A 22580-nucleotide genomic window follows, 5' to 3' on the forward strand; every position below is an offset into this window, starting at 1 on the left:
TTTAAACACGGAATAGGGAGTGAACATAAGCTTTCCAATTAAGCCCATCTGAAACCTAACAAATCCGCACAGAAGCATCAAACTTCCGAAGCTCCTACCTCTTGAACCAGGACTCCGAATGCGACAAGTGAGCTGGTCAGACGATTAGTGCGATGAACTCTACGCATAGGCGGGAAGTTGTGAAATTGTCAAAAGACCGAACCGCCATTGGACTGCACGTGGACCCACTATGTGGGCCCACAAGATTTGATGAGTCATCATACAAGTCAAGACAAAGGTGCAAATAATTGGTGCAAAAGTGACACTTTGCATGTAGTTAATAAAGTTAGATGAGATTAGGTATTAATAGTGGAAAAAAGATAGGTGTCATTTTGTTGTGGATTGTATGGGTAAGAAGGAAGTAAATGTGGTTTGGTGTTTTTCACGTGGGAGGAAATGAGATTTCTCTCAAATGGAGAAAAAACAAAACAAGGGGGATGCACTACATTGATTGCCTTGACTCTTGTTCCATTTAAATTCCAAGTCTTTATCTTTTGGAGGGGAGCTTTTAGTTTTTTTTAGAAAAAGCTTGAAACATTGTTAATGGTGGAAACATTTTCTAGTTTCTAATAAAATTTCCTTTTTTTTACTTAGGTAATCAGTTTGTTTTACATTTTTTTCTTTCTTTCTATCTCTTGTTACTTTCTATCTTGTAACTTGAAATCAATCCAAGGATCATGAGCTGAAATCCTCCAAGGTGGAGGATTAATGAAGCTCATGAGAGGATTCGTTAAAATTTCTTAGAAATAGGATTCACTATCTGGACTTAAGGGCACATATAGCACACTACCCCAAAATGGTAGTGTCCAGCCAAACTTGAGACCTGGAAATTTAGAAGGACTCACGTGTGCCTCCCTTTTTATGCACAGGTTAGGCCACTTGTTGAAGTTATCTATAATCTCTTATTTTCATAGTTAATGAGTTATGTTGTATAAGTCCAGGAGTTGAGATGGGATTTCAGAGATGAAACCCCAGTTCAACTTCTTATATATGCTAGGGAAATGAATTTAGAGATGATTCCATTTCACTAGGGATTGACAATTAAGCCGGTTCGGGTTTGATAATGAACCCTAAACAGTTTAGAGAAGGTAGTAATCCGACTTTAAGAGAAGTTTATAAGACCTCGCATGAGTGGAATGATCTTCCACCTTTTCTTTCTCTTTGAATATCTTAGGAAAATCTTAGGTTTTTATCGTCATTTGTTGTATTTAGCATGTTTAAGCGTCCGTTAGGATTTAAATAACAAAACTAAACTTAGCTAATAATCCAAATAAATCTTACTCACTAGTTTCCCTACTTAGAGTATAAGAAAGATGTAAGTGGTCCTAGAATTTAGGTTGGTTCAATCCCTACTCAACTAAACATAAAAGGCGTGAGTAAGGACTTGAGTCTACTCGAGCGAAATAAAGATTTCAGTATCTTTATACCCCAAAAGTGATAGATATCAACAACATTAAAGGACACATTTACTTTGTAACAACAAGAGTAATGACAAATCATCAAGAGAGCACAAAATGAGGATCTCCACTTGGTAATGGCCTGAAGCAAATAAGGAAAGTCAGATCAACCTCTATAAATAGAGAGAGATGAACTACGTAAGGCTTGATTCAAGTTAGGTTAAGAAACCTGATACGTAGGCAACTCTTTTCCAAAGAAAGAGCACAGCCAATTCTCCATATTCACAATCTCATTTCGAAGGTAGAAACGCATACCGCTACAGTAACTATTATACAAGTATGCAAACCGTGCTACGCATCGGGTTTTTTCAAATCTTTAAACCTGTCACTCTAACATCTTTAAAAAACAATATAAAAACATTAAGAGGGGTTGATTATAATTTCAATGACGTGAAGGAGGTTTTCTAAATTATTTTAAATAATATGAAAACTAATTCTAATTTCAGTGAGGTGAGGGAGCTTTTTGTAAATTACTTAAAATGGAGGGAACTTATTAGAATAATTGAGGGAGGTGTTTCTAAATTGTAAAACATGAGAAATTAGAAATAGCCTATTCAGTTAAGAAGTGTGGTTCCTAATAACCCCGTGTAGAGATTATGGCTTGTGTGGTAAAAGAATGTGTGCGTGCCAAACAAAGATTAGTTAGGGACCCACCCACCCAACCCCCAACCCCCTCTTATTAGTTGCAATTAGTGTTACCCCCCATTTTCATAATCCCCCACCCAAATTTGTAAGATCCAACGTAGTATTAATGTTATCACTAATACTTTGGAAAGGGGGGTATCACTAATATTTTTGAAAATGGAGGTAGCCATAATTGCAACTAATAATGGTGGTATTCCTATCTAACCAGCCAAACAATGAGATTGGGCGAATTTCTTCACCTACAAAGTAACATTATTATCTAGCAAACACACTTTCTATGTTCGTAACTTTTGCAGGTGATGGTGCTCGGGTTTTACAACACACTGTGTTATAAATTTTAGATGTTGACTTTTAATAGGTTCATTTTGATTTCTATGAGATCTTCTTAAGGGAATGGGGGTGAGGTTGACATATATCCTACATCGAGGATCAATTACATATATTCTACATCAAGACCTCTATGCCGTTTAAAGAATGACATTGTGACCACCATTGCAATTTTTCATTGTTGATTTGGAGGAAGAGAGAGAGACGATGAATGGGGTTAAGTTGTAGAGGTGATTATTACGTCAAGGGTCAATCTCTCATTTCAAATGGTTAGGACGAACAAATTCTGCTAGATATACAGCAGCATATTTTTCTCTGTATCACCAATGCCAAAAATGGTAAACATGAATATCGGTCAAGACCGAATAAAAAACTTCACAACTATTTCGAGTTTGCCAGTAATAATTCACTGCGAAACTAGAGCTAGATCTCCACGACTCCACCAAAGTACTTCGAAAGCTTAAATTCTTATTGGCCATGTGTTGGAAACTTCGGAAACTGCCTACATACTGCGATGAGTGCAATCTAGCCATCTAGGGAAATGAAAAAAGAAAAGCACATTGTGGAAAGTTTAAGACGTCATAGGAACACTAGTACAATGCATTGTTGAGTACTCGAGTTCCTTTAGATTCACACCAAGGACTTGTAATCGCAAGGGCTGTAATCAGGCACAGTAGGCCAGAAGAGACGGTCCTATACATTTTGCATATACCGTACCAACCTGTTTCAATGGAATTCAGACTTTCCTAAAGAGAAAAAGAACAACTAGTCAGTATTTCCATGATGTTTCTTCTCTGTTGTTTATCAGTTGATACTCTGGTTTAAGAGGAAACACGCCCACCAAATATATAAAACTACATTCAGACATTTTCTTATTTGCAAATTACTTGAATAATACAAAATGTTCTATATACAGACATCTAAATTTAAAAATTAATAAATAACAAAATAAAGTACAAATTGATCATTTGATCTACATCATACAACACAGCTCACCTAGGAGGCTAGGAATGACCAAATTACGACTTCTTGATCCCATGAGCATTGACTACTAGTAACTCCCTTCTTGTTAGAGGTTAAGTAGCGTCAGATTGTCTGAATCAAATTGAACCAACAAGCACTGTATGCATGTGTCAATATAAAGATTGAAACTTGAGCTCCCATAAATCAGCTAATCAATCAACTAACACCATCTTTAGACAGCTCTCAGTCTTCTGGGCATCAGCCATGCAATAGTCATGTCCGTTAAGTATTCAAGAGGAATGTTGGGTTACTAATTTTCTATCATCATTGTGGAATCACAAAAACCTTCTTTGATCTCAGTAAGTCTGTGTTATGCACGGAAGGAATGCAATCATCCGAACATCTATCTAGAAGGTGATTCTCAAAATTCTATTCAGAATGAACATACTATTTACTTTCCTGGTACATATTCCTTCTCAAGTAGACCGTAGAATTGACTTCAAGCGAACAGTCAGATTGGATTGAATATTCTTTGTGACCCTTTTCTGATGCGGGTGCTTTTTGAGCCAAGTAATTCCAAAATAAGCCTGGACATTACATGATTTTGGTCTTGAAGGGAGATGTTCAACTTGATACCTTATCTGAAGCTGCAAGGAGTTTCAAAACAAATAATTGAATTACAAAAAGGAAGAAACGATAAAAGCACAATAGGAAGGTACGAATCAATAGTAACAGGAGTTGTCATACAGTGAAATGATCTGCTAAAGGGACACCGTTGAGGGTCATGACCTCTTCAACCACCCATCCATTGTTATTAGAGGAAGGGTATTTTTTGCTGAGTGCTCGTTACTTCTCCTCCATAGCTCGAAATCTGCCTGGCAAACTTGTAACAAATTTGTCTCTGGTACATATCAGATTTTACCAATTCCCTGAGGTATCACGAATACTCAAGGCAGCCCACTCGCTCCATGACCTTCCGCTCTATATAGCCTCCACTAAACAATTCCATGAAGAATTTCACCTGAGAATGCAGTAAAATATTACAATACCAAGGTCAATACTTACAGGGGTAAAAGGTCTGTGTCGAAGAGAGTAACTGGATGCTCTAATAAAGCCCCTACACTGGACATGCACATTGCAAATGAGAGAGAGAGGTTACAGGAATGGAGAGATGAGACGAATAAACCTCTGACATGGTGGCATCTTCCAGTCCCAGAAAAGCTCCGCTCTCTTCAGTTTGGACTCTTTTTCTTCAGATTCTTCTTCAACTATTTGAACCTTTTGCTTTCGGGGAGTTAGCGATATTGCCTTCCATAGTGCCAAAATTGTCCTCGTGAAGTAGCATATTTATCTTCTTCACTCAAAACCACATTGTACAAAGAGCAAGACTTTTTTTTTTTCCCATAAACACTCCGAATATACATTTAGTACATTACAAGAGGGTTTGGCTGACCCCTAATACAAGAGCAAGACTGACCATCTTTAGTTTTTAGTTTTTACACTTGAAAAAGAAATTCACCAACCACACCCGGGTGAATTTGTCTATTAAAGAAAATCTGGACCGTGCACCTCAGAGATGCTCCAGAAATTCACCGGAAGGAAGGGAGTTTAATAGATTTGTCTATTAAAAAAATCTGGACCGTCCACCTTAATCTGGCGATGCTCCAACACCATCGCCAGTCTTCTGTCTTTGCTATATTTCCAGCCCTTCCGGGGAGCATCTGGGTGAATGGATTATTTCCCCAAAAGTTTGTTTAAAGATGCAACTTTCCATGCATATCTACTCATTTTGTACTTTTTCATAGAATTTATATGATCAAAAGTCAAAGTAAGCAGAGTCAGGTTATTAAGTACCTATTAGCCACATTGAAAGACACGAAAGATTGGAAGTGGAACTTCAGCCTGCCTTCTTGATCATGTGTTTTGGCACCATGCCTTGCATCCATACCTCTTCAGGACAGAGAATAATGATGATGGATGGACTACCCATAGATGCCAGAGTAGGTGGAAGCACCTGAATGTCTTCAATGTCCTCCCATAAAAGAAAAATTTTGTTATATTTCCAAACATGTTAAGTATGAAACCCCATGATTCTTACTTGGACAAAAAGAGCCGACCCTGCAAAGAATCAGCGGTAAATGGATAAGGCAACAGGACATAGCCTGCCATAACAAAATGGACCATAAGGTCCGTAACTAATTACCGCAGGGATGACCCACCTGCAGGACAAGCAAGGATGAACCAAGTGCAGGGTAAATGAATATGTTGAAGAATGGAAACTCCCCTCTTTTGAGAGTTTAGGAAGTCAACAAACTAGATAGTTTATTGTACAATACCTGCAATGGCAACTTGCTTCAGGTGACAAGTAAAGTCATTGATGAGAAATTCTTCGGGGGAAGCCCAAACACTTTCTGGAATGCTGAATTAGTTTGCGGTGATCTTATATTTATCTACATATAATTTAGGAATTAGTAGTAAGCACAGGAAAAGACAACTAGAGCAACAGATACAACTCCTAACCAGGAAAGCAACTCACCTTCTTACCAACCTCCTTCTCCATTTTAGCCAAGTACTCTTTAACAACATTATTACCTCTTGTATTGTTCAAGAAAATTCTCAAGTGCAACTTAGAAGCGACATGCCTGAGCTAATTTTCCTTGAAGAGGGATCCATATATCCGCCAGATCAGACAAATTAGACTTTAGAAAGTTGACTTGGCATGTCCCAGAGTTATAGCCTCATCAAAAGTCCATCAAAATCAAATACCTCTATTTCCAAAACAGATGGAGGATCATCCATTGCATCAAATTCAAAAATTTCTGCAGGTTGAAAAGTGTTCTGTTGCAGCATCAGTGCATGAAGCATTTGTAAAAGAATTTGGACCCAGTAAACAAGTTGTTTCACTACTGCATGAAGTTAGGTCAATTTTAAGCTCACTGGTAGGCCTTGAGAGGACACTGATACTAGAAAGTAGAAAGTGAATATTCAAGAAAAGTGAGTTTACCATTCCATTGAGGGCCAGCTTTCTGGAATTTGATAGAGCTCGTTCTTGTTTTCCCATTGCAAGTAAAAACCACATAAGGATCTGAGAAACCAGTTGCATCAGCGGCTGCTAAGCTACTTCCCTCAATCAGAGCAACAGTTAACAACCATCCATCCCCTTGCGCTTTCCTCCATGATCCGTAGTGCCTAAAGTAGTAATTTTATAACATGGATGAGTCAGCCTATACATATTCTCACAAAATAATAAATTAAAGAAAAATTTGTACAGATTATGTTTTGGCAGAGAATGCTGCAAGTCATAGATCTGCTGAATCCTAAGCATGGGACTCAGTGATCACCAAATGAATGGGATAAAGATTTCCAAGGTCCATAGGTGGAATTAAAATCAAATATCATCTTTTTTTTCTTTTTGTGATTGGTAACAATATAGTGAATATACCCTCTTCTAAAGAAATAAAATTACTATCTTAGAGTTGAGCTATAATGCTGCATAATACTGTTAAGTGAGGCGGCTTTTACTTATATACTGTAAGCTTGTAACATGTTCTGATGTACTGATTGAAAACCATGATATTTCCTACCAGTTAGAAGATGACATAACCATTTCGAGTTAGTGTAAGACAAACAATGACACAACACCAAGTCGACAAAGAGTTAAAGTTCTTAAATAGGAGGTACCTTTCTGGTTTCTGGCCTGCATGAAGCGTATTATCATCCCCAAATCCCGTTCACCTTGTAGAACCAGAATCCCACACACAACCACTTCACCAATTGAATCTGGCAAGTCTAGTCCATCAAACTCAAGACCTTGGATCATGCTAGGCATGGCTAATAAGATGTGGATAAGAACATACAGACCCACGAGAATAGTGGAAACCACAGTAAAGTTCAATAAATACTGAGTAGCCAGCTTCCAGTCTGACTGTGGCTCCACCTGCAAAAGAAGCCAAGACCTGCTCTTTGTTGGATCCAAATTCTTTCATATCGACTGGTTTAACATTGTCAGACAACAGATCTTCAAACTGCTCGAAATTTCCTTTGAGACCTTACCTAACTCCACCTTCTATCATACCTTTCATCATTGTGGTCTGAAGAAAATTCATCCGCCATGAGATAACCAACCGTGATGATTGCTCTCCTGTTGGCACTTCAGGTCCTGGTGCTATACAATAGAGCAATTCTACCTGAAAGGTGTTCCCATAGATAATATCTGGTGTACTGACACTTACTAAAACTGCAAATACATTCCCGTCAGCTTTCAAATATGTTTGCTCCTCAGTGGCTCTCACTGCCTTGACTATTTTGGTAGCAGCCTTCACGAAAGTTACCACTCTTTTCAACCTGTCCCCTCCATTCTCAAATGTCCAAGGTCCCTCTTGCAGTTCTGTAGTTCCTTGCAGTTCAGCCAAGATTTTGTGAAACTTGAATCAGGTGAAAAGAAGAGAGAGTTGAGATCAGATGGGGCAACCACATAAGATCTATCTAGAAGTACTCCTGGTAAAATTGCTTGGAATTTCCCCTCCTTGGTCTCTCATTTCCAAGGTTCTTATAAATTCACCAAAACTTCCATATGAGGACTGATTGGAGGGGCTGATCCTCGAAACTATTCTCATGAACTTCAGAATCCGGATATTTTTTTTTGTCTCTGAGGCGTAACACTTTTACTGGTACTGCAAGCTGTTTCTCCATTTTAAGAAATATCTGAATGAGGCGAGGGAAAAATATTAGGAGATGGTTTTCTTCCATTTCCATTGCAGAAGATGATTTTTGAAGTGGCTGAAAGACAATCTTGAGGGGCTATTTAAAGACTGTACAGATGATGATTCACTTGTAAGGTCTTCATTACTCTCCATATGTGATGCATGGTCATCATTTAATAATCAAAATTGCTTGTTTGTCTTTATGTCTTCTTTGTTAAGATATGTTTAAGAGTATGCCTACTAGGATTGTCATAATTCTAGTTGTTATTAATAAATAGTCATTTCAATAAAATTTTAAATTGTTGTTTTAAATTTGAATCTGAGAGGAGGGCCTATCTTTTTTTCCATACTCTTTCATCCACCCCATTAGGACTTTTATTGGATACTTCTCTTTATATCACCTTATCCATCGGGCATGGTAGACATACTTGATTCCCAGGTGGGACCTTTTCGTTGCTTCAACATGACTATTTCTATTTTGGACGTTTTCCCACATCGATTGATACCCCGTCAGAATCCCCCCGCCTTTACCCCTCTCTCGCCGTCTAACCGACCTATCTTCATCAAGCATGTATACACCAAGAATCATTCATGAGCAATCTTTTAGGCTATGATGGATTCCAATGCTTATGGTCTTCATTTCGTGAATACATCACCAAAATCAGGTGGCCTTCCCTAGTTCTTCGTTTCGGCCAAACTTATTCTCCAAGTTTCACGCATAATTTATATGCCAATATGGGAGACACACAAGCTTTTAATCATGCCCAAGTCTTCTTCTTAGATGGGTTCACATTCCAAGTTGGTGGCACACAACATATCTTTTATGAGCCAACATTTGCCCCAACTTTGGATCATCCCTATCCTTAGTCGCGACAACATGGCCATACATCGCCTAGAACTCTACTCGTTCCTTTTCATGGCCTCGCCAGAGAACACATGGTGATGGTCTTGAAATTAAAGAAGAAGCTGACGTGGGATGGCCAGACACCACCATTCCCTTAGCAAGCATGACCATGAACGTGGAGAATCGATGTTGTTTATCCTTCTAAACATCATGGGAGATTGGCATTTTTCTACCGCCAATGATGCCTGGGCAGAGTATTCAACGCGCTTGCTCAAGGTCATACCTTCTTTCATATCATAAACCGTGTTATCACCAATCTAAAAGAGCTCGCGACTATTAGGCATCGAGATCTACTTTTACCCGCAACCACTTGTCGAATTATGAGGACACATTTCCCATAGTTTTCGGGCTACTTTTAACGACTGGGTTAAAATAGATTATATGTGCCCTGCGAACAGAATAATTTGTTCATTAAGGTTTCGGCAATGGCGTGATCGTCCTTCATGGTGCGATGGTTACGTTTGCTACCTAACGGCGATGATATGTTACCACATTTGAACGAATCAGGGGAACAACAATGGAGCACCATTTGCAAACCATTATCTATTAGCGCAATGCTAAGGAAATGCATTTCACTCGAGATTACGCGAGAACATCAAGACCTAGTGGTTGGTAAATTTGAGTAGGCCACTGTGTATATATATCTAACTGTATATAGTTGCATTGGTATGCTATCGTTTTTATTTTTGTATAATATATTATGTTAGAATAACTTTTTGTTGCAGCTATCCAGCTCTAATTTTGCTCACGGTTCTCAGGTAATTTCTTTCTTTCTCTCTTGATACTTCGAGGACTAAGCATCATTCGTTTGAGGTGTTTGTAAACTTGTAGCAAAAAATTAGGCAAATTGTAGGTTGTATATAGTTTCTAGTTTCTTTTTAGTGAATGTACTTAGTGACAAAGTCTTGTTTTCTTTTCTATGATGAAAATTGTCTAGAAATCTCGCATTAACATTCGAATTAGGATTTGTTCTTAAGAAACTTAAGATAATACGTACGCAATAGTTTTTACATCTTTTCATGAGTATTCATGCACTGAGTATCATTGATTGTACATAGCAGTAAGTTTTTGGAACTCACAGTTAGTCTACTTAAATTATCAATCCGGTGAGAGTCTAACAAAAAAACCTCAATTTGTGTGATATGTGAGTAATGACATAGAGGAGTAGTTTTTCCAAATAGAGAAAATCACGCGTCGGGATTTTTACTTGATCACCATCTAAAACCCTAGGTGAGAATTTAGGCGTCTTTGGATCAACATAGCAAAAAAAAAAGTCATACCATACAAATTATACCGCTAGTCACCCTCCTAAACCTTTCACTTTCACCAAAAAAATCTTACCCATCTATTAACTCCAAATAAAATAAACCTACCTAAATGATGAGTATGAGAAATAAGATGAAATGTAGAAAAAAAAAGAAAAGACTTGTCCCAAATCGGTTACTTGCCTCTCAGAAAGAAAAAAAAGAAAAGAAAAGAAAGATAGAATTATTTTTCTTAAGCTTTTGAAAATAAAATAAAAATTGGAACTCCAAAAGCTTAAGAGCAAAGTATGGAAACTTATGTAGAAGCAAGAAAAGAAAACAAGGATTTCTCTAGTGTAAATATCTTGAAGAGATTATTCTCTCATACTTGTCATTTTTTATTTTCCAGACACATTTTCTTCTACATCCCCACCTAAGCCCCATAATACCTAATAAAGACATCTAGCTCAATTAGGAGTAGGATGGTGTGATAATAAGTAGTAGATGTGATTGATCAACCTTAGCTCCTTTGACTATCATTGAGATGTGAGGAAACGTGTGCCACTGCACACTAGAGTTAGCAAAACTTGAGTGAAAAAATTATGAGTGAATTTGTGTTTCGACACATACCTGTAAGAACCTATTTAGGGACGCTTTCCAAAGGATCCAGAAATGTCCCTGCTTGTACATTTCAATGTAAACTTCACTATATGCATGTTCATATGTAGATGTTTTAATTATTGTATGCACATTATATTAACTTGAGTTTAAAAGGAATTAATCATCATTCCCCGCTAAAGAGATATATAGATATCTGAGATTAATTTCGGAAACAAGTTTTTGTTACTGAGTCGTTGTAGTATAGATGAAATTTGCATGAGGACAAGCAAAGTGTTGTTTGGGGGTGGTGTGATAAGCACCCAAAACTGTAATATTAAACCCCGTAGAGACATAACAATATGGTTAATTTTGTGTCTAATAATAATTAAATAATTATATTTTCGTACTTTTGCAGGTTTTCACAGTTATTGTAAAAATAATGATAAAACATGTATAAAAGCATGGGAATGGTGTATATATCTACTCAGCCCCTGTGAAGCCCAACAAAGCCGGACTAAAGCCCGGAGACTCAAACATGACAGAATCAAGTCAGAACGAGATTACGTGCACAAAAGCATCAAACTTCCGAAGCTCATATCTCTTGAACCGGGACTCAGATTTCGGCGAATGAGCTGCTCAGATGATCAGTGCAGCGAACTCTACACAAAAGCGGGAAGTTGTAAAAATGCCAAAATCCCAGCCCGCCACTGGACGCAACACATGGACCCACTCTACAGGCCCACAAGATTCGAGCAAGTCAAGACAAAATGTACAAATTATTGGCACAAATTGACACCTTGCATGACATTATAATTAAGTTGACTAGAGTTTAGGTGCTAATAGTGTCAATTTGTGCAAGGTGTCAATTGGTTTGTTTTAGAGATAAGATGGAATTGAATGTAGAAGGTGGTTTCACGTGGGAAAAATGAATGAAGTCTCTAATATGTATTGAATGGAGAATGGGAGCATGGACTCTCATTCATGCATATTTTTTTTAGCAAAACTTAAGTTCTTGTAATAGTGTTAATGGAAGCCATTTTAGTTTTTCTTAATAAAATCTTTTGCCTTCTAGCTTAAATTCAGCTCTTTACATTCTTCTTATTCTGTTTCTTTTCATTTTAACTTAGCATACATCAAACATCTTGCATAATCATTCACAGGATCATGAGCTAAAACCCTCCCAAGGTGAGAGTTAATGATGCTCATGTGAGTATAAGGTTATGAATTAGGATTCCAATTTCACTGCTTAGATACTTAGGTTTTCTTAGACATCCCATCACAAAAAATTTTGGAGACCGACCAAATTTGGAGCCCGGAGCTTTTAGATTAGCTCACGCGACCCATTGACTTTGGGATAACTCAGGTGAAATGCGAAGTTTCTCGCGAAAAGACCCCTGAATTTGATCGGCTAGTGGAAAATGAAATCAGGAGTTGAAGGGATATTTTAGAGATAAAATATCAGTTCAACTCCTCATGTTAGCAAGATGGACTCAGAAATGAGTACATCTTGCTAGGGATCGAGACTCAACTCCATTTTCAAGTTTGTCTATGAACCCAAAACGTATTAGAGATGTAGTGATCTTGTTTCCTAAATGCTATGTAACTAATTATTGTATGAGTAGGTTAATCATTTCCCTATCTTTCTCTCTATCTCATTTAAGAAAACAACTTGTAATCTCTAGATAATTTGTGTAGTAAGTCATCTTAGGAAGAAGAAATCTATCTATCAAATCCTTCTCACCAGTTCCCTCTAAAAGATAAATCTCAATTGTGATAATTGGCCTAATCCTGAGGTTTGGACAAACATTCCTTACTCTAATTATACATGTGAATCACGTGAGTAAGGTGAAATTGAATATTAGTACCTTTTGAGGATTCGTGTCTCAAAGACATTAAACTATCAAAACGCCTAACATCAGCTCTTAATGTGGCTAAAAACTGAGATATTTTGGCCATCACGGGATCCATGTCATTTTCTACTCCCGGGTTCTTTCCTTCAGATTTGTCCCAGCCACAGCAGGGTGTCAAGTTGCTTGGAGGTGCAGTTAGCACTGATGCATTTTTGGTCATGGGTCTTGCTCGCAAGCGTATTGACAAGGCTATGACTTTGTTGAACCATTTGGCTATATTGGGAGATCCACAGTGTGAGTTAGCACTCTTACGAGCTTGTGTTAGGCTCTCTAAGTTGGTCTTTGCAATTCGTACTTGTCCACCATCCATTTTCAGAGAGGAAGCTCAAACTTTTAATCAGCATCTCCACAGTGTTCTTAAAGGTATTGGCGACAACTTATCCATACTGTATCCCAAGAGACCACCACTTTTAGTTTGTGGAAAACATTAGAAGACCTCTACAAGAAGACAAGAAAGGACTCATAAAGTAGCTCCTGTCACTCAGAGATCCTTGTTATAGAAAAGCAAAAGAGATGCAAAAGTAGAGAGCCATCTCATTGTAGAGGTGATGATATGACAAAAGAAAATCTAGGAGCGTGAGTAGACCTCCTAAGAAAGACTTGTCGTGTTATCATTGCAGTATCCGTGGCCACATCAAGTATGAATGCATAGAATTGAAGAGGGATAAGAATAATAGTACCGTACATGAAGACAAGTTAGAGTTGAAAGAAAGCACCACCAATCGAGACTCCACTATCATAGCTCGAAGGTGAATTGGCAATTGTTACCATACCAAAGCGGGACATACCTAACGGTCAAAACCGTTACCAAAAATATTTGTAACGTTTTTTTTAAGGCCACAGTTTGGGCATTTCTAATTAAGTTATTAATATTCAGTAGCGGATCTAAACCATTACATAATTATTTATTGTAATGGGTTTTTCGTAACTAAAAATATTTGCTAACAGTTTTTTTCTTTGCTCAATTGTATTACTCTTTTTGTAACGGTTTTATAAAGTTAGTAACACTTTTTTGTGTTCTTGATTTATAAAATTTGTAATGATTAATTTTCTTTTAGTAACGGTTATCTTTGCTTCATAAGTGTTACTCATTACAAAAGCTTAGTTACGGTTTTCCACCATTACAAAACTATTCCATATGTAAAAAAATAATTTCCCCAAAACCACCCTTTTTTGAGAGACTACTATACTGAACCTGCATAAAGATGCCCCCACTTATTAGGTATTATACAATCGTTCCTAACATAAACAAGAAACCTCACAAGTCCATCCAATCACATAATCTTTTATTAAAATAACTTCACCAAAACGTTTTACATAAATAGGACTTGCCATGAATGAAATACATATTGTTTTCCAAATCAATAGGACTTGTCTTTAAACTCAAGCTCTCATGTCATTTATACATAACGAATACAATCAATTGTATAGAAGTCCCGCCTTCAGTAGTTGTAAGCATCAGGAGATGACTTTGGGATGGTATCATCAGAAAAGTCCCTCTCATTGTATACTCTAGTAGAAATAAATAAAAGAGAGTCAGACAATAGAAAACAAATATGTAAAGATACTTATATCCTAATCTTAAGTAATACGAGCTCATTATACTCAAACTCACGGAATTCAAAAAGAGGGAGAGTAGCTACCAATAGAAGCATAGTATAGACATGAAAGTTTATTAGCAAGAGTTGTTAAAGCTAGTCGGACTTTCTTCTTCAGTGGTGAGAAGTTTAGAGTAGCTACTAATTGATCTAAATACTACAATCTGACCTCTAAAAGCTGACATATGCAGATTTGTGATTATCTTTCAAGCAAGTAATATGCCATGTATCACAATATTTTCATAACTTACTGCATTGAATGCTTTGGGATGTCCAATCAGGTCCACATTACATTTAATTTCCTATGATTGGTACATATTACGAGCATAGCAATGACATCGATAAATTCAAAACCAAGAACACTAACCGAGAGGCATAGGCGTCCTCATCTTGACATCAAGCTTTTCAATTGCTCAATGCCAAAACCATGACCAATTTTTCTTACTGATGATTTCCATGCAAAAGTTAGAACCAGCACACAATAGAAACGACTGCAACAACATAAACCAGTCCAATCAACTAAGGAAGTGTTGACCGTTAATAGTCAAAGAAAACAAATGATAGTCTGGATGACTCTAGATGGTCAATTTAAACAACATAAACAGCTTATTATACAAGATTACTATACCATAAACATGGGAAAGATGTAAGGAAGGTGCATTTCAACCATCTATCAATACATTCACTTGATTAAAGACCTATCAAACTATACTTGCTCAGTCAAACCCCACAAAATAATTACATCAAAAGAAATGACACTATCATGCGAAAGTACACAGGATCATTTTATGAGCCAAAAATAAAAGGGAGGGACTACCTATATAGTTGGAGGGTGAATCATCTTGCTCGACTACCTTCCCCTTACTTATGTAATAGCAGGTCTAGAATAAACTCCACTCCTTGTGATTTCATTTCTTGATCCCGAAACTATACAAACTATTTAAGATGGAAACCGTGGTTGAACAAGGAAATAAAATTAGTGAATCGGATCCACGATGGTACTTGCGAGAATTCTCTAACCGATACTCAAGTAGTTAGCTGGAGATTTCTTCACTGGAAAAATTGGAGCATGAGGAGTATAGTCAATTCTTTTTCAGGAATAGTAGGCCATAGTTTTAGGTCTTAAGGCACTCTTTTACTAAACAAAAGGTTGTGGTAGCCTCTCATTCAAATTCAATGAGAGCTATATAAAATTCTACAGAAGAAAGAGAAACCCCCTCGTAAGGTTGGACTGTTCAATTCAAGAAGCTATAAATGATGTAACCAGGACTAAAACTTATGTTTTGTATAATCATGTGTCTAAGGATAAGTTACAAGGACAGGCCTATTTCAAAGAAAATTCTGTTAGACGTGACACATGCCAATATTGCATGTGTATACCACAATTTTTAGCATCTCGCCATGTCGGACACTAGAAAAGGTAAGTGAGTGTAGCTACTCTATACCTTCTCTTTATAAGCTACTAAGTTCTATTGTACCAAAAACCAAGACAGGTAGGGGTCTGCCTAACACTCAAATTGTTTCAAAAGGAAAAAAAAAAAATAGAATGTCAATTAAGAAAGTATTAATATCAATCTTAAGACTTCATATGGTTCTTTGAACTTTTGTCCACCGCCATTGTAACCAGGGGTCACACAAGTGGAACTTTAATAGCACAACCCCAAAATTAATTCAAACTATCATTGAACATTTTATTGGAAAATGAAACAAAATTTTATGCAAAAACGTAAACTCTTGTTGTTATAGAGAAAAGAAGGTACACAGGACGAAATACTTGACACACTCAGGTAAAGCGGGGATGAATCACATAAGGACTAATCTTCTGAATGAAAATCGTGAAACAGAAAAAACATGCTTTAATCATTCAGAGATCAAACCACAAAGTAGGGAAAATAGAAATCAGAACATAACAAGGAAAGAGCTTGGAAGTACCAAACATCAATTCATATTAAGTAAGAAAATAACATGGAAAGAACTTGGAATTGAAGTACCAAACATTAATTAATTCATACTAAATTCTCCTAATGCTCCCTTACCAAGCTTATGAAGAACCACTTTGTGGCTGATTTGTGCCTACCAATTCCAGCCCTTCACCTTTCTCCTTTACTTCGGAAATTCGCCACAAATCTCTTCAAATGTTAGTAGTACCAGATGGCAATGGAGACATGATATATTTCCAAATGAAAAACAAGTCAGAAGAAATTACAACAAAATTAACTATAATGATCAATACTTGTACATTGCTATATAAATGCAAGTAGAAAGAAAATATTCAAGCAACTCAATGTAGCCATGGAACTTGAAACTACAAGTAACAAACAAAGATCGTCATCAGTCATCACTTATATCCCAGATTTCAGTATGACCAAGATCTAAAACTAGGGATATAGAAACATCTCCAAGACACTTCAAATTACTTAGACATCTTATATTTTCAGGTGCTAGCAAAAGGAAAGAGTCTGAATAGCAGGTCCATTATGAAAAATATCTATGGAATGCAACTGTACTTTGAGGCATATTTGGAATCATAGAAAACAGAGTTGATGGAATTCATAACTGAGTTAAAAGAGTCAAGACCAAACAAAATTCAGGAATGGAGATCACACAAATTCGATACTGAATTTCATGACTGAAAATAAAAATAAAAGATAAAAGATAAAATTAGAAAATAAAGAACGATCACAAGTTCACAACTAGAAGCGGAAAATATGCATGTAATATATACATCAAAGAACATATACTGCCTTTTGGTTAGAACTTACAAATTATGTATAAATATAATGCAGCATGTGTGCCAACTGTTTCAAATGATCTGATAATGAAAACCTTTGATTACCATTTGTTTCCCCTATTAATTGTGTGATTTAAAGTAAGCCTGTTACGAAACCATGAAAACAGTCTGGCTTGCCAAACTTGGGGCAGCTGGGCAATCGATCACATACATCAGTATATGTCGCCATTTAAACGTTAAATTTGGGTGTGATATCTTTATCTGAAAATCCTGTAATATAACATATGTATCTATCCATTCTTGTTGATGTGAGATTATTGGGTTTCATTAGGATCCATCGAGCGACAATCATTGTCATGTGAGAAACTCAAAATTATTATTATAATCGGTTACATTTGGGAGTTGATCCTAATCATCTAACCGATTACATGGCTAATTTAAGCACTATTAATCTGTTGCTCTAAGCTCCCAAGGTTAACGTTGGCACACACGAGAATATACCATGCATGGTGTCACTTGGTTTGACACTCAAACTAACTAAATTAAGTCCATAAGTTTTTCTTTTTTTCTTTTTCTTTTTTAGTTTAGCTGAAAAAGAGGGTAGTATAATTCACATCAACGAAATTTTGAAAACAGGGAAATGTATGGAATTCATCTTTCCCTCATTTTGCAATCTCAATCTCTTGTCTTCTACTCTCAAATAGAGCATGAACTTCTTCAAGACTCTTTCCTTTAGTCTCAGGAAAAACAACCAAAATACAGGATTTAATTGAAAAACACAATAAAATAAAAAGAACAAATAAAAAGTATACCTTCGCAGTGAACCATTGTATAACACTAAACCAACATGAGAATAACAGATCTACACAACAATGTAGTAAAAGGAAGAAAGACAAAGGTTAGTTTACTGAAAAGCTTGCTAAATTTAAACGGCAAATTAGAGTAACGAAGTGTCGAAACCCTAGGTAGTAAAAGGATAAGAAAGAGGAAGGAGTACTTACTTACGGCGGCGGAGTGAAAGGACACAAGCGGCGAACCCCAAAATAAAAACTTTGAAAGAGAATTGAGAGAGGGTCGATGAAAGATGAAAAGCCTGAAATTTTCATCTATTTTATTTTAGTTAAGAGGGGTTGTGAAAAGCCCGAAATTTTCGGTTGAGTTGAATTGTTTTCAATTTCCCTCGTACCAAAATTTCTAATTTTCAATTTAATTTTTTCCCGGTTTATTTTTATACTTTCAACGTTTGCCTAACGATAACTTCCCATAACAAAATTAAGTAAAAGCGTTAGAAATTAATTCAATTATTACTGAAAATTAAAGTAGCGCTTTACAATATTTCCTTCACGGTAATAAAACAATAGTAAGTCACTTATGGTAACAAACCCGTTACAAATCAAAAAAAAAAGTGTGCATTACAAATATCTAGTTTTGGTGTAGTGTGTGTCAAATTGTGATGAGTTATGCTTGAGCACTTCATGTTAGGGTACAGAGTGGATGGTAGATACAGGTGCTTCCTACCACGTCACACCCCACAAGAGTTTCTTCACTACCTACAAATCGGGTGATTTTGGTGAGGTGAAGATGGGTAATAATGAAGTCTCGGAGATTATAGGCATTGGTGATATTCATGTAGAAACTAATGTCGGCAACACCTTGACACTCAAGGATGTAAAACATGTCCCTGACATTCGACTAAGCCTAATTTTCGCTAGAAAGTTAGATGATGAAGGCTTTCAAAACTCGTTTGGTAACAGGCCAGGTATGAAAACTGAGCAAAGGTTCCATTGTAGTAGCCAAAGGAAAGAAAACTTTCTCGTTTTACAAGACACAAGCTAGTTTGTGTAAAGCAGAGTTAAATGCCGCACAAGAAGAAGTTTCCTCCGAACTATGGCATAATAGACTTTGTTATTAGGGAGAAAAAGGCATGGAAGTTTTTGCCAAGCAAAAGGCTTTGCCAAACATCAAAGGTACGCATTTAAATAGATGCACTCATTGTTTCGTTGGAAAGCAACACAAGATGTCTTTCCAAAGATTCCCTTCTCACCAAAAGGAGAATGTCCTTGAGCTAGCACACACAGATTTATATGGTCCTATGAAAGTGAAGTCCCACGGGGGAGCTTTGTACTTCTTGACTTTCATTGATGATGCGTCAAGAAAGATATGGGCATATAGTCTGAAGACCAAGGATGAAGTCCTTGGCGTCTTCAAGACTTTCCATAGCATGGTGGAAAAAAAGACAGGGAAGCCTTTGAAGTGTATTCACTCAGATAATGGGCGAGAGTACATTGGGCCATTTGAAGAATATTACAAGAGTCATGGGATTCGTCATGAGCATACAGTTCCCAAGACATTGTAGCAAAATAGTATAGCCGAGAGGATGAACCTTACCATTGTAGAGAGGATGAGCTCGATGCATGTTCTCTCACTCTAAGTTACCAAGAAGTTACTGGGTAAAAGCAATGCGTACAGCCGTACATGTGATCAACCTATCGCCTTCGAAGCTTCTGAATAGTGATTATCCATAGAGAGTATGGTCAGGCAGAGATGTTGATTATGGATACTTTATGGTATTTGGGTGCAGAGCATTTGTTCATATTCCCAAGGATGAGATATCCAAGCTTGATGACAAAGCCAAACAGTGCATTTTTCTGGGTTATGGGGATGAAAAGTTTGGTTACAAACTTTATGATCCGATCAACAAGAAGGTAATTGATAACCATAAAAAGAGTTAAACACTAATATTAATGTTAACAACACTAATACATAATATTACCATTTTTATGTTATCAATTATATTTTCTTACTCTCTCAAATAGATTCATGCAATATAGATAAGAGTACGGATTCGTTCCACTCTTAACTCTCAAGACTTAAACAAATTCAATTGAACAAACACAAAGAACAATGGTGAGAGTAATAATTTGAATAAGAAATTAACTTATTATGATGATACTACGAATTTATACTAAATTAACTAACAATATAATGATGTGAATTTTCTATACTACCATTCCCAACACAAGAACAATAAGAACATGTCATTATGGAATGAATAACAACTACTTATTAATCTAATGAACAATAAGAACAATGATTCAAAATGAATTTAAATTGAATTTAAAACAACTAAATATAACTAAGAATTGAATCAATAATCTAAATTGAAATGAAGAACTAATACTTTATTCTAAAACTAAATATGATTCTAAACTAACTAATTGAATGTAAAAACTAGATCTAGATCTAAAAAAAAAAACTATCTCTAATGGCTACCTTCTAACCTAACTAACCATACCTTAAGAGTTAAGTCTTGTCTTTTGTGAAGGAGGAGACCAGATCCACATTTTCGTACATGGGCTGAGGAGTCATGTTTTGGGCGGAAAATAAAGCCCAAAGCCCAATTTCTCAAATCCACGAGAGCCTGTTTCACCGGCTTTGACTTCAACAGACTTTTCGTCCACTTCTGCTCCTCTGATTGGGTCAAGGCTCGGACCATTGGAAAGCTCTTTCCGAGCCGGTCGTTTTGACAAAAGCTAGGCCCAATTCTGAGGCCTGAGTCCAAAGATATGGTCTTGAAGTTTCTTACCGACTTGTGCACTATTTCGCCGCGTTGACTTTTCAGCTTTTGACCGAAGCTTTACAAAGGCTTTGTCTCCTTGAATCTTGTCCTTTAATCACAGAACTTTTTAGCAACCAACCCTTGCTCCTTTATCTCGCCAAAGTGGCACATTTCTGCACATAATTGACTTCAATGCCTGAAATACATAAAAACACGTAATCAGCATTAACTTTTATTTATTACTCGCATAATTGGTCTAAAAGTATGATTGTTAAGGGGTTAAAAATACAATTTTGGGCTCTTATCAGTAATCCAAAATCGAGATGTCGTGTTCTTGGAAGACCAAACAATAGCAGACTTTGATAATGGTGAGAAGCTAGAAGCTTTCATTGATGATCTTGTTGACTTAGAACTAGAAGTTCAAACTGTGGAACGTGTAGAAGGCATTGAAAATGCAAAGAACCATGGGTTTGAAGTTCATGGTGATGATCTTATTGCTCATGATGGAATAGAACCTATTGAGATAGAAGATACAGATGAAGTGCATGAACCACCACCTGAGCAAGAAGAAGTGCATCCTCCTAAACCACAAGAAGATGGAGTAAGAAGGTACGAGAGAGAAAGACAAGCTTCGACCAGGTATCCACCACATACGTATGGTTTACTATCTGATGGTAGAGAACCTATGTACTATCAAGAGGCTCTTGAAGGTACAGACAAAGAGAAGTGGTTAAATTCCATGTAATATGAGATGGGTTCTTTGCATAAGAATGACACTTATAACTTAGTTGAGAAACCGAAAGGAAGAAAAGTTCTCAAGAATAAGTGGATATTTAAAGTCAAGCATGAGGAGAATAATCCACATCCAAGTCACAAAGCTCGCCTTGTTGTGAAGGAATTTGGTCAAAGGAAAGGTATTAACTTTGATGAAATTTTCTCTCCTGTAGTCAAGATGACTTCTATCAGGGTGGTATTAGGTTTGGCCGCAAGTATGAACCTAGAGGTTGAGCAACTAGATGTCAAGACAACTTTTCTTCATGGGGATCATGAAGAAGATGTCTACATAGACCAACCAGAGGGGTTTGAGGTCAAAGGCAAGGAGCACCTGGTATGCAAGCTGAAAAAGAGTTTGTATAGGTTGAAGCAGGCACCGAGACAGTGGTACATGAAGTTTGAGTCCTTTGTGGTGAAGCATGGCTACAAGAAGTCCGCTTTCAATCATTGTGTATTTGTTCAGAAATTTCTAGATGGGGATTTCATAGTGCTCTTGTTGTATGTGGATGATATGTTGATAGTTGGCCAAAACATCAACAAGATATCCAAGCTGAAGAAAGACTTGAGTAAGTCCTTTGAGATGAAAGATTTGGGTCAAGCAAAGTAGATACTTGGTATGCGGATCACTCATGACAGAAAGAGTGGGAAGTTATGGCTTTCTCAAGAAAGCTACATTGAGAAGGTGTTGAAGAGATTCAACATGGATCAAGCGAAGCCAGTCAGTTGTCCGCTTGGTGGCCAATTCTGCATGACCAAAGATATGTGTCCAAAGGGTGAGCATGAAAAGAGTCATATGCAAAAGATTCCTTATACATCTACAGTGGGCAGCTTGATGTATGTAATGGTGTGTACAAGACCGGATATTGCTTTCGCCATTGGTGTTGTAAGCTGATTTCTGTCAAATTCGAGTAAAGAGCATTGGGAAGGTGTTAAGTAGATATTGAGATATCTCACGGGCACTTCCAAGGCGTGTTTGTGTTTTAGTGGGAGTAAGACCTTGCTTAAAGACTACACAGATGCAGGCATGGCAGGTGATGTTGACTCGATGAAGTCCACTTCCGGTTATCTGTTTACTTTTGCAAGGGAAGCAGTTTATTGTCAATCTAAGTTGCAAAAATGTGTTGCC

The 22580-nt window shown here is 36.9% G+C and overlaps 1 pseudogene; it reads right to left on the minus strand.

The window, feature by feature from the left end:
* Positions 1-8047, minus strand: part of LOC147480929 (C2 and GRAM domain-containing protein At1g03370-like) — a 67446-nt pseudogene extending 59399 nt beyond the window's left edge.
* Between the last annotated feature and the right edge of the window lie 14533 nt (positions 8048-22580).

This window comes from Coptis chinensis, chromosome 8 (assembly GCF_015680905.1).
Source record: "Coptis chinensis isolate HL-2020 chromosome 8, ASM1568090v1, whole genome shotgun sequence".
NCBI classification, from domain to species: domain Eukaryota; kingdom Viridiplantae; phylum Streptophyta; class Magnoliopsida; order Ranunculales; family Ranunculaceae; genus Coptis; species Coptis chinensis.